Source organism: Macrobrachium rosenbergii, chromosome 40, assembly GCF_040412425.1.
Source record: "Macrobrachium rosenbergii isolate ZJJX-2024 chromosome 40, ASM4041242v1, whole genome shotgun sequence".
Lineage (NCBI taxonomy): Eukaryota > Metazoa > Arthropoda > Malacostraca > Decapoda > Palaemonidae > Macrobrachium > Macrobrachium rosenbergii.
The window spans coordinates 19480166-19492797 of record NC_089780.1 but is presented as its reverse complement, the minus strand read 5'-3'; the positions used below and the strand labels follow the sequence as shown (position 1 = coordinate 19492797).

At 33.0% G+C, this 12632-nt stretch overlaps 1 long non-coding RNA gene across 1 annotated transcript in view; it reads left to right on the top strand.

Moving 5' to 3' along the window:
• The window catches only part of LOC136826218 (uncharacterized), a 466686-nt gene that overhangs the window by 320748 nt on the left and 133306 nt on the right, over positions 1-12632 (top strand). Inside the window, exon 3 of the long non-coding RNA XR_010849552.1 lies at positions 4857-4889. This is a non-coding gene — a long non-coding RNA (uncharacterized lncRNA). The remainder of the gene's footprint in view (positions 1-4856; positions 4890-12632) is intronic.

The following is a 12632-nucleotide window of genomic DNA, read 5'->3' as shown; positions in this document are numbered from 1 at the left end:
ATATATATATATATATATATATATATACATACGAATGTCTTTTACTGTAATGCAACTGTATAATATGAAGATGAAAGGACCATAAAACACAATTTGAACGTTGCAACTGTATATTTCGAGCACTTCCGTCTGTGCCCCTGTTCGCTGGTAAAATATGGACAGATGAAATGTTACAAGAGTATATATACAAAGCATATGTAAGTGTGGCAGTAAGTTTCTGTTAGTATGCAAGTGACCGTTGACCCAGGAAGGATGGAAATATGGAAATTAAGCTATTCAGAGGTGTTTTGACCTCAACTCCCGTCTGGCGACGCGTCTGGTGGTCGTATTTTCTGGAGCACCTGTTTGAGAAGAGGTCTGAGGATTAACTCGTCGATGTCATCTGAATTCCAGTGTCCTCTGACAGGTTCATATTGCTGGTTTGATTGATGATCGCAGATTCCGGACAACTACTTTTGAAAACCAGCTCTGCCGCACTCCAGTTTATGGTATGGCCTTCATCCCTGATATGTAAGAAAATCCCCGAACTCTCTGAAGCATATCGCACTTATCTTTTGTGCTCTGTTAATCTTTTCAAGATTATATATATATATATATATATATATATATATATATATATATATATATATATATATATATATATATATATATATATATATATATATATATATATATATATATATATATAACCTCAGCTGGGCGCTCACACTTCGATTCCCCAACTCTTCCCGTTACAATTTTTAATTAAAAAAAAAAGGCACGTCACGTAATTTCCAGCTGGCCCCCCTCGAGCTCCACGCAGGCTTCAAGCGTCCGGGTAATGTCGGGGTTAATAAAGGAACTCGTTAGCGGCGAGCATAATGGGCAATCGTGGAATTCCATTTCCTAATGAGACTTGAATAAGGTCTGCTTAGCACTGGTGGTGGTCATTGGCCCCCGGGAACTGAAATTATTTCGAGAGACATTAAGAGTCCCGTGTAATTAAGTACTTGAATTGGATTGAATAGGATTGAATATAGAATTTAGGCCAAAGGCCAATCACCGAGACCTATGACGTCATTCAGCGCTGAAACGGAAATTGACAGTAAGAAGGTATGAAAGGTGTAACAGGATGAAAACCTCGAAGTTGCACTATGAATCAACTGTTAGGAGAGGGTGGAAAGTAAGATGGAAGAAAGAGAATATGAAAGGAGGTACAGTAAAAGGAACGTAAGGGGTTGCAGATAACCCCCAACGGGGATTAAATACTTAAGCTGAGATCTTATCTGGTCAGGCTTTGTGGGATTTTGATTTATTGAATCGAATTTGCTTAAATAGTCGTTTTAAGAACTGGGAGAAAATGGTATGGTAACAGAATCGTTTCTTTAGGGAAATAGCTTGATAGATGTACCTTTCATAGATGCTTTATTACTTTATTTAACATAATTTCTTTGTGTTGTCATAAATACATTAATTAAAAGCCCCTTTTTTCTTTGCGTACACAATCTACCAAATATCAATTGTTAAGGAAAAATAACCTTTAAATATAATTAAGTTTTTTTATCATTTTCATTCCTAAGGTATTTATTATTTTAGAATCTAGATTAAATGTCCTTAAAATTGTAAAAAAAAAAAAAAAAACATACTGAAATACTTATTATGGCTGTATCAAAACATCGAAAATTTCTACTTCTGTCGATGACAGCGTAATTTAAGGAACATGAACACTTTAGCATGGATTAAAGAAATAGAGTCTTTCACAGCATTATTAAATAGTGGCCCAATAAACATTTTGGGATAAGAAAATATCAATATATTTATTTCCATAAGTAATAACACTAGGGCAATGAATACAAAAAATTGCTTTGCAGCATAAATTTCCAAGCGAAAACACGGACGACTTCAAGTGAATAGGAAAAAAAAATGAACACATTCCGACCTTTTGGAATCCGGCCAAAATTCCAGGGCTGGACGGTAAAAGCCCTCCTCTCTCTCTCTCTCTCTCTCTCTCTCTCTCTCTCTCTCTCTCTCTCTCTCTCTCTTTGCCATATAATATTATTGAATTGATGAGTTAAAAAATTTCAAGATATTAATACAAACCTTAAATTTCAGAGCTGGACGGTAAAAGCCCTCTCCTAACTCTCTCTCTCTCTCTCTCTCTCTCTCTCTCTCTCTCTCTCTCTCTCTCTCTCTCTCTATATATATATATATATATATATATATATATATATATATATATATATATATATATATATATATATATATATATATATATATATATATAATATTTCTGAATTAATGAGTTAAGTTGAAAATAATAATACAAGCCTTAAATTTCAGGGCTGAACGGTAAAAGCCCTCTCCTAACACACACACACACTCTCTCTCTCTCTCTCTCTCTCTCTCTCTCTCTCTCTCTCTCTCTCTCTCTCTCCACAAATATTTCTGAATTAATGAGTTGTGTAAGTTCAAAATATTAATACAAACCTTAAATTTCAAGCCTGGGCGGTAAAAGCCCTCCTCTCTCTCTCTCTCTCTCTCTCTCTCTCTCTCTCTCTCTCTCTCTCTCTCTCTCTCTCTCTCTCTCTCTCTCTCTCTCTCCATAAAATGTTTATGAATTAATGAGGTAAATAAGTCCAAGATATTGATACAAACTGCAAACGGCCAAGAGGAAATGTAACTTTAAGCAATACCTGGATTTCGTTCATTTGTTTTTAATTTTTAAATTTGGATTTAAAATTCCTTAAATTAATTTTATTAGTCCTGCAACAAAGGAAGTACATAATAGTAATATTTTTATTTCATCAACAATTTCATTAGAGTCATTTATATGTATTTTTACCGAATAAAAGTTATTCAGCAATTTTTTTTCTTCGTCTGAATTTAAGTCTTACAAATTTTGAAATACAATTTCTGCACCAAATTCTTTTTGTTCCTTGTCTTTGGCAGTAAGTGAAGTGATCGAATGCTTAATGTCATTTCTTGACATTTATTAATAAATCATAATTTGCGTGAAGCGAATGTCGATGTTACCTTTTACTTTATTGCGTAATCGAGAAGAGGCGAGCTTGAATCAAGGAACTAGAAAATAAGAAAAAAATATCATTCTTCTATTTATAGAATATCACAACAAAGACTGATAACGTCGACATCACGAGAAGGAAAGGTCAGAAAAGTAACAAAGGAAGTATCTCTGAAGTCCTGATTCTTATTACGGTAACAATATAATGTTAGTTTTAACTGTCCTTGAAGTGATAATTTGAGGTATACATTCTTAAGTTCAGTTAACCATGGACACCTATTCACTTTTCTATGTTATATCAGTCATTCAAAATTTACATTTTCTCTTTGGTTTTAGTATAATTACGAAAACATTTAAGTACATAAAATAATTTTGTAAGGTAAGAGAGTATAGATTTGCTCTTGGCTTGAATAAAAAAAATTATCATTATGAAAAAAATCATCTTTTCCTTTTTCCTTGGTTTACCAGAAAACTGTGAGTCATTTCTTTTAAATTATATAAAATCATCCGCTTTGAATAATAGATAGGGGACTGAAAAAAGAATATAAGTAAAAACAAACACCTGTGAGATAATTTAGGAATGAATAGAGAGGAAATTGAATGACGAATGACCTCGCGTTTTATTCAACAATTATTTTCTGACAAAGCAACCAACGGAATTCGATATTTCGTACTTTTGTGCGAGTGAATATTCCATTCAATTAAAAGTGTCATATAAATGCCATATGAATTTCATATTTTACCAATGACACCCATGACTGAAGACGTATATTTACCAGGAATTGATTGAAGCTCTTTCTCCCAATTTTTGGCAATGAAAAATGAAAATAAACGAAAGCGTGGGATACTCGCTGAGTGTCCTGTTTGGAAACTTATTTGTGGGCATCCTAGAAGATAGTGTTTTCTGTAGGATATCTGTCTCAGGTATCCTAAAGGTCATTGGTGATTTCTTTCTCAAGGCGGTCGACACGGCTGAAAATGACAGACTGCAGCAAATTTTTGAAAAGGAATTATTAGAAAAATAGAGAAACTTTATTGAAAGTTAAATTCTGTGGATGCAGTCATAATTTTTATAGAAACATGTTTACGAGAAGGTCTCCTTCCTAATAATAATAATAATAATAATAATAATAATAATAATAATAAGTGATGGACTCCTCAGGAGGCAGTATGCAACCCGGAACCCCACACTATAAATACCACCGAGTCGAATAGGATGACAGATGATGATGATAATAATAATAATAATAATAATAATAATAATAATAATAATAATAATAATAATAATAATAATAATAATAATAATAATATGAAAACAAAACATTAAGGTTTCCCCATTTCCGATTATTTGTTAACTGGGGTTATATAACTGAAGTAAAATCACTCTACTATTCATCTACTGTTAAAGTGAAATTTTTATGTAAACAAAATTATTCAGTAAAAAATTAAGGAAAGGAAAACTATGAAAAGTAATTTTCGTCCACATTATAATAAAATAATCCTTAGAACAATAAATACCCAAGCCCTCAGTAATAGCGGAATCGAAAATTTTCTCCGGATACCCAGGGATGTCTCAGTGCCCTTGTAAGACTTATAAGAAAATAAGACGAGAAATATTTATTTGCTACTTAAAATAATATCTCTTTGTCTATAAGTTGTGAGCGTTGAAGATTGGAGTCATTTTTCTGAGAAGTCCATCTGAAAAACATATTAAAATTAAATAAACACTAGGTTATTTTAATCAAATTACCCTGTGTTATTACCCATTGAAATCAAATATTGTTGCATTATTTACTTTCTGTTAAAGTTGTGTAGATCAAAATAGCTAACAAAGGGTATTCTTTGTTCTTTTCAGTTGGAGGGGGAACGGAGGAAGTTTTTCAAGAAGGTAAGTTTCAAGATATATTAATTTTATCTTTGCCATTTTGCTTCTCTGATTGACTGTATAATAAACAAGAATGTGAAGAGTTGGATAAGAGTTTATATATATATATATATATATATATATATATATATATATATATATATATATATATATATATATATATATATATATATATACTCGTATATTAGACTCAATCCAATTCTTCACATGCCATCATTGCAGGATTTTTCTTAAAAGCTTTCTACTTAAAACAAAAAACCGATCAGTCGAATTGAGCGAAAACGTAATTGAATCAAAGACATTTTGCTCACCTAATCAGAATCGGTAATCCATCCCTCGAAGTGTACAAAACAGAGTTAAAGAAATTTTAACCCAGTCTGAAGAGAAAGGAAGATTTTGTGAACCTATAATACGAATTTCTTTCAAACAGATATATGCATATGTATGTATGTATGTATGTATGTATGTATGTATGTATGTATGTATATATATATATATATATATATATGCATATGTATATACATATGTATACATACATACATACATACATACATACATACATACATACATACATACATACATACATACATACATACATACATACATACATACATACATACATCTGTTTGAAAGAAATTCGTATTGTAGGTTCACAAAATCTTCCTTTCTCTTCAGACTGGCTTAAAATTTCTTCAACTCTGTTTTGTACACTTCGAGGGATGGATTATTGATTCTGATTAGGTTAGCAAAATGTCTTTGATTCAATTACGTTTTCGTTCAATTCGACTGATCGGTTTTTGTTTTAAGTAGAAAGCTTTAAGGAAAAATCCTGCAATGATGACATTTTGCGTCTATAAAGGCTTCAAAGAACTTCCGGATTACCATTCCACTGAAATTTGAAATAACAAAGGAAGAAAGAATTTTTTTTTTTTGACCAAAGACTCGAACATAAATAAAAAGTCTAAAAACAAACTGACATTTAAACCACTCGTCCAGCACAGTTACGCATATAAAATATTTCTGTTTAACACAGACATTCTTACAAGCGCAAGATTAAAAGCTTCATCGCGAAGGTGACACGGTGATAAGTATTGCTGTTATATATATTATATATATATATATATATATATATATATATATATATATATATATATATATATATATATATATATATATATATATTGAATATACAGATCACATGCAACAGAGCTATGAAGTGCAGTGGCCAAAATGAAATCTTCACTTCTCGCCATCTTAATATTTGGTTACACTTGGTACTGTAGGATCTGAAATTTAAATTATGGAATAAATAATGCCAAAATTAGGTGATTAGCCCACAAGCAAAAATGCTGGGCATTGTAGAATATTAGTTAGAATGCGTTCATGGTTCCCAGAAAATATTTACATAAACTGACAAATATATGCACGGTAATAACTCTAATATTTTTTATATATTCAGTTTTTTATTGTTTTAATCCCAATTACACAATAAAATCTTCCCTTCCATTTTCAAGTGTTAGTAAAAGAAATTTATATATTTATCTTTATATGTACGTCAGGGTAAAGACTGAAAATATTATATGACATGCTTCAAGGCGTTTCTAGGATATAAAAGAAAATAAAAATTTCTCATCAAAGCTGCAATTGCTATCTCGTCTCACGGCTAAGATTATCGTCAAAACTAATATTCAGCGTCAAAGTAGTCGTAAAATTTTCCGTCTTAAAAAAAAAAGAAAATTAATCTAAAGCACATTTCTTCCGAGTCACGTAAGATGGAATTTTGAATTTTCCCAAGAGTTAATTTCCCAGGGGAGCAATATTTAATAAAATGGCCCCTGAGAAATCTTGCTCATCAGAATAATGGAATTTCTTTCTTTTCTCTACAAAAGTAACTATGGAAAGTAACTACGAAAATAACGGAAAAGGGGATGTAGGAGGTCGTTACTAATTTTTCGTGTTTGCGTAACATACACATTAGAAGACACCGTTTAGGAGTTAATTTTCAGTACTCATTCAGATGAAGGAAATTAAAGTAGTATTTTTCATGTCAAAATTCTCTTGCCACATGATGTCATACGACGATAAAATTTACGTCACAACTCATAGCGTTAATGCCCAACGTAAATATGTAATAAACACCCAGACATATGAACATATACTTTACAAATAAGTAAAATGAAATTAAAGTAGTATTTTTTTTTTATTTCAAAATTCTCTTGCCACATAATGTCATACGACGATAAAATTTAAGTCACAAATCATAACGTTAATGTAAACCGTAAACACGTAATACACATATTTTACAAATAAGTAAAAGATTCTAAAATTAATAGTACACTGAATCATTTTCATTGATATTACTGGGACATGGCACTAGAAATATTACAAGTGAATTATATAAACGAAAAATTTGAATTCCTTCAACACGTATCGTATCTCCTGTTTTGAAGGGAAAACAGCTGTATTTATGGATACAGAACAAAATAACTTATCATTACAATTATGTTCTCTTAGCTATTGCCGGTATGTATTCAAATCTGTAACCATTTCACCTAAAAGATACTCTTACATGCACTGAATCAAATTATCGTGAATGATCAGATATAAAATTTATGTAGGCATACGTATTTTCTAGAACAAACTTCTCCTTATTAATGTTTGTCAGATGTGTTGAGATAACCTGAAGTAATTACTTCAATATTGCTTATTTGATAAAAATTATTTTAAAGCATAGAAATCCCTTTCATTTTGTTTGTTACTAAATGAAAAAGTCTATAAAATCTAGTTGGTCATCTGCGGGTGCAAAGGTAACAACATGGCACATGATAAAAAAAGTCATGGTATTGCAGGCCGGGCGTTGATCAGGTAAATGTTTTGTTCATTAGCAATGTCAGATATCTGCAGAATTTTGGAGAACTAGGTTTTGCGTTCAGTGATCGAATAAATCAGTTCTCTGTGGGCCAGAAGCCTTGTTTTCTTTGACAAACGGCATCTTACAATATATTACAATAACAGAAACATACAATCTGCTGTAGTCGCGTGTAGCCTCGTTGTCACGTTTAATAACTGGAAAAATGCGTTTTTTTATTATTATTATAATCAAGAGTTAAAAGAAAAAACACTTCATAAGCCATAAATATTATTCTGATATCTGCACTATAAAGACCACGGAGATTAAAATATTACCTAATATCCTGGTAATATAAATCCTCACCAAGTGAGGGGAAATGGACATGAAAAACATCTCTCAAAAAATAATAAAAGATAAAAAAAAAAACACCTCGTATATTCACTGATAGGAGAAATGAGTCCCACGAGCATAATTAACAGCAGTCTGTGTAATCAGCATCTCCAGGGATGTGTCCTAAAAATAGAAGGACTCGAAGAGATTAGATCCTCCTACCCGGAGGAAATATGGATTCGACGCCCAGCTCATTACCTGAAGTAGGGACGATGATCATGGGAGAACTAGGCTCATTCCATGAATGAGCTTACAGCAATTATGAATGAGGTCTTACGTTTCATCTCGACCGTTTTGACGACTTATGAGGGCGCTATGAACCGACCCGAAAGGGCTGAATTTATTTCAGTAAAAGTTGACGTGGAAGATTATTCTCTTAATATTACACAGAGAGAGAGAGAGAGAGAGAGAGAGAGAGAGAGAGAGAGAGAGAGAGAGAGAGAGAGAGAGAGAGAGAGAATTAAGGGGGGGGATTGGGGACAGCAGCCTTGCGCCTTAATTATGCATTAGGATATTCAAAGAAAGCTTTTATAAGAAACAGTAATAGAAAGGGTGAATTTTCTTTGATCAAGGGTTGAAGTATGTCCTTTGCATTCTGTGATGTCCTTTGCATTATAGAGTCAATCAACAACTGCTTAATTAAAACGTAGTAGGTTGTTATTCTGGCCATATGCTTTCATTACAATTATGACAATTACCGCAATATTCCTGGTTAATGCATTTGACGCCCTTATGTTATGCATGAGATAACTCGTAAAAAATTTTCGTATTGATTTATGTTATAAAAATATTATAAATTAAAAATAACAACAAAAATCAAATAAAAATTAAAATACAGATATAAACAAATACAAAAATAAAAATACGCAAAAAAATATAAATAGATATAAAAAATAGCTTTAGATAAATGATATGACGGCCGCTTTTATCTTATAGAATTGTCTTCTTCTTGTGAATTCCTTGGGGTGTGTTCATTTACAAACAGGTTCTTTGTTTGTTTAAGGTCTCAGAGGAAATGGTGATAGTAAAATGGTTTTTATATAAAAAAACTGAGTTGATATTTCTATGGTACTTCCAGATTTTTTTCAAAGAATTAAAAAAAATTATTATGATCAGTATTTGAAGCAAAATCATCCTCAGCTTGATGTTACAAATTAGAAAAGGATATTCTCATATTATGCAGACTACTTTTGATGACCTTAACCTGCTATAATTACGAGAACAATAGTGATTATCAAAGCATTGGAGACGATGGTAAAAATTTAATTACCTAGATCCCATTATGGTGTATCAGAAATTTTTCTCTATCATGCTCATGGATTATAATACCATGAAGCATTCACTAGGGATCATGAAATGGATATCATTAGTTAAAAATACAATATTAACGTTATGTGTTTTAGAACCGTTAACTGAATTTCATTGGGAAGTGAAGTCATGAAATGTAATTTTTTTAGACTAGCTATTGCGTGAGTATTTTCTTCCGATACGTGTAATTTCGTACGATGTAAAATAGAAAACAATCAAGAGTCAGTAGATCTTCAAGAAGAAAAAAAGATATTATCCCAGGCAAACCGAAAACCTAACAATAAAATTAAATCATTTCGAACATACTCGTGGTTTTCTCTATTCGTATTTTATCGGGACACTCGAGTAATCTCTGGACTGGCGATCTCATGCTGAAATATTTTTTAAAAACATTATATGTTTCACTCCGACATAAAAAAACACCCAAGCTTTAATTTTGTGAGATTTGGTAACTAAATTTTAAATTTATCAAATGTTATATGCGGCTTCTGACTGAGCAGGTTTTACTTGTTTTTCAGCGTAGTTGACGATGTGTTAACTTCCTAATTGTAAGCTGCGTTCACACCAAGGAAGTCGCGTCGAGTCGAGTCAAGTCAAGTCACGATAATCCATTCGATGCGATTCATTTTGACGAAACCCTGTTCACACCAAATGCATCAGCCTACTGTGTCAGTAAGTCAAGTCTGTACTCTTTATTTATCTTTATATTGCCACTGTAGGTTATGTAGAGAATGGGTGCATATTCTCTTGCTAAAATTAATGCTTTGCTATGGCTTTGTCGTCGCAGACGTAAAAATAAGCCTCGAATCTGGGTGCATCATCGGAACAAATGACACACTGCACTAATAATGACAGTTTAGATGATTATTGAGAGAGAGAGAGAGAGAGAGAGAGAGAGAGAGAGAGAGAGAGAGAGAGAGAGAGAGAGAGAGAGAGAAAAGATCAAGGGATCGACAAAGTTATTTTTTCCAAGGTAAAAACCACTGAAATTTCGAATATTTCAGGTATACTATAAGGTTTTTAGTATATTAGACTATCTGGAAAAAGTGGAAATCCTACCTAACCTAACAGATTGCTTAGTCATTATAAAGTATAGGCCTATGGGTAAGGAAGGGGATATTGATAATTTCGGCTCTTTTGAGTGGCTAAGTTAAGTAAAAGACCAGTTTTATTCACTTTGAACTATTTATTATGCTTTGAACATTGCAGTTTGCTAATGTATTACTATGAACTATAGGCTAACCTAACTTAGCCACTCAAAATAGCCGAAATTATCAATATGCCCTTTCTAGCCATGGGCCTATATTTTATAATAATTATGTAATCTGTAAGGTTAGGTAGGTTTTCCACTTTTCCAGGTAGTCCAATATACTAAAAACCTTATATTAGAGGCTATTACATGGTTTAAACCTCAAAACTATATGTGGAGCTCTCCTTCAGGATTACCTGAAATATTCGAAATTTCAGTGGTTTTTATCTTGGAAAAAATAACTTTGTCGATCCCTCTCTCTCTCTCTCTCTCTCTCTCTCTCTCTCTCTCTCTCTCTCTCTCTCTCTCTCTCTCTCAATAATCATCTAAATTGGCATTATTAGTGCAGTGTGTCATTTGTTCTGAGATTTATTTTTACGTCTGCAACGACAAAGCCACAGCAAAGCATTAATTTTAGTAAGAGATTATGCACCCATTCTCAACAAAACCTACTGTGGCGCTGTGGCAACATGATGATAAAAAAAAAGAGTACAGACTTCACTTATTGACGCTGTAGGTTGATGCATTTGGTGTGAACGGGGTTTCGTAAAATGAGTCGCATCAAATGAAATGTCATGGATTAATGCCTAATTATCTCGACCTTTTCAAATGCCTCTCACAGCCAGACGGGACTAAAAACTGGTCGTTAATTAAGGAAAATATCACGAAAATAGAATCTAGTCTAGACGGTTGCCCCAGTGTACGGATTATTGTGAAAATCTGGTGTCTGGTAAAAATACGAAGTGAATGTCAGGTGTTGTGGAGAGATAATGATTCGGTTAGTATTTCATTTGGTTATTTCTCTTAAAATGAAAAGCTTTTAATTGTTTTTTTTAATTACGTTAACAAATAACCTGAAGAGGAATCAGTAAAAATAAACAGATAATCAGAGAAAACGAGGAGAGAGAGAGAGAGAGAGTAGTTATTTTATTTCCTTTCTTCTCTCTTTTAAAATAGTCTTTTAATAGGAAGGAAAACAAGTATAAGTAAATGTATAATTAGAGAAAACAAGGAGAGAGAGAGAGGGAGAGAGAGAGAGAGAGAGAGAGAGAGAGAGAGAATGAATGAATCATACGCTTTGTCACTAAGCACTAAATTTAACAGACGTAAGGAATATAACTAGTATTATTGTTTAAGATACTTAATGACAGATTCTTACCCAAGATTTTCTGTTTCTAGAATTCGAGATAAACAATCCGTCTTCGAGGGATCGAAGCTGGGCAAACGTAGAGACGATCCTGGTTATTTACTGATCCAGGTTTCTTAAAGCCTTTCACTTGCGAGATTCTCGTGCGACCAAAGACCCTTGCAGGTTGAAGGCCATCTTGATCTATAACAACAACAAGTAAAAAATGCTCCGAAGTATCTTCGGCGCCATCGAGTTTTCTGTATAGCCACTACAGCCTATAATCAAGGCCACCGAAAATAGCTCTATCTTTCCGTGGTCTCGGAAAAGGTTGTATGAGCCGCGGCCCGTGAAACTTTAACCACGGACCGGTGGTGGCCTATCCTATATCGTTGCCAGAAGCACGATTATAGCTAATTTTAACTTTAAATAAAATCAAAACTACTGAGGCTAGAGGGATGCAATTTGGTATGTGTAATGATTGGAAGGTGGACGATCAATATACCAATTTGCAGCCCTCTAGCCTCAGTAGCTTTTAAGATCTGAGGGCGGACAGAAAAATTACTGACGGACAGACAAAGCCGGCACAATAGTTTCCTTTTCTGAAAACTAAAATCCACTTATGATCTGTACAGTTACGGAACGAACACACGCAACTTTCTAAACCAGTTGGAGATCGTATAGCTGTTGCTACAGCTAAGACCATGTTTAGATCATGTTCTGATACAGATAAGTAATACAAAACGTGTACACCCTATATAGGATTTGGATAGATATCTATCAGAAAAGCCGAGTTAATTTAGATATCTAACCCACTTTCGT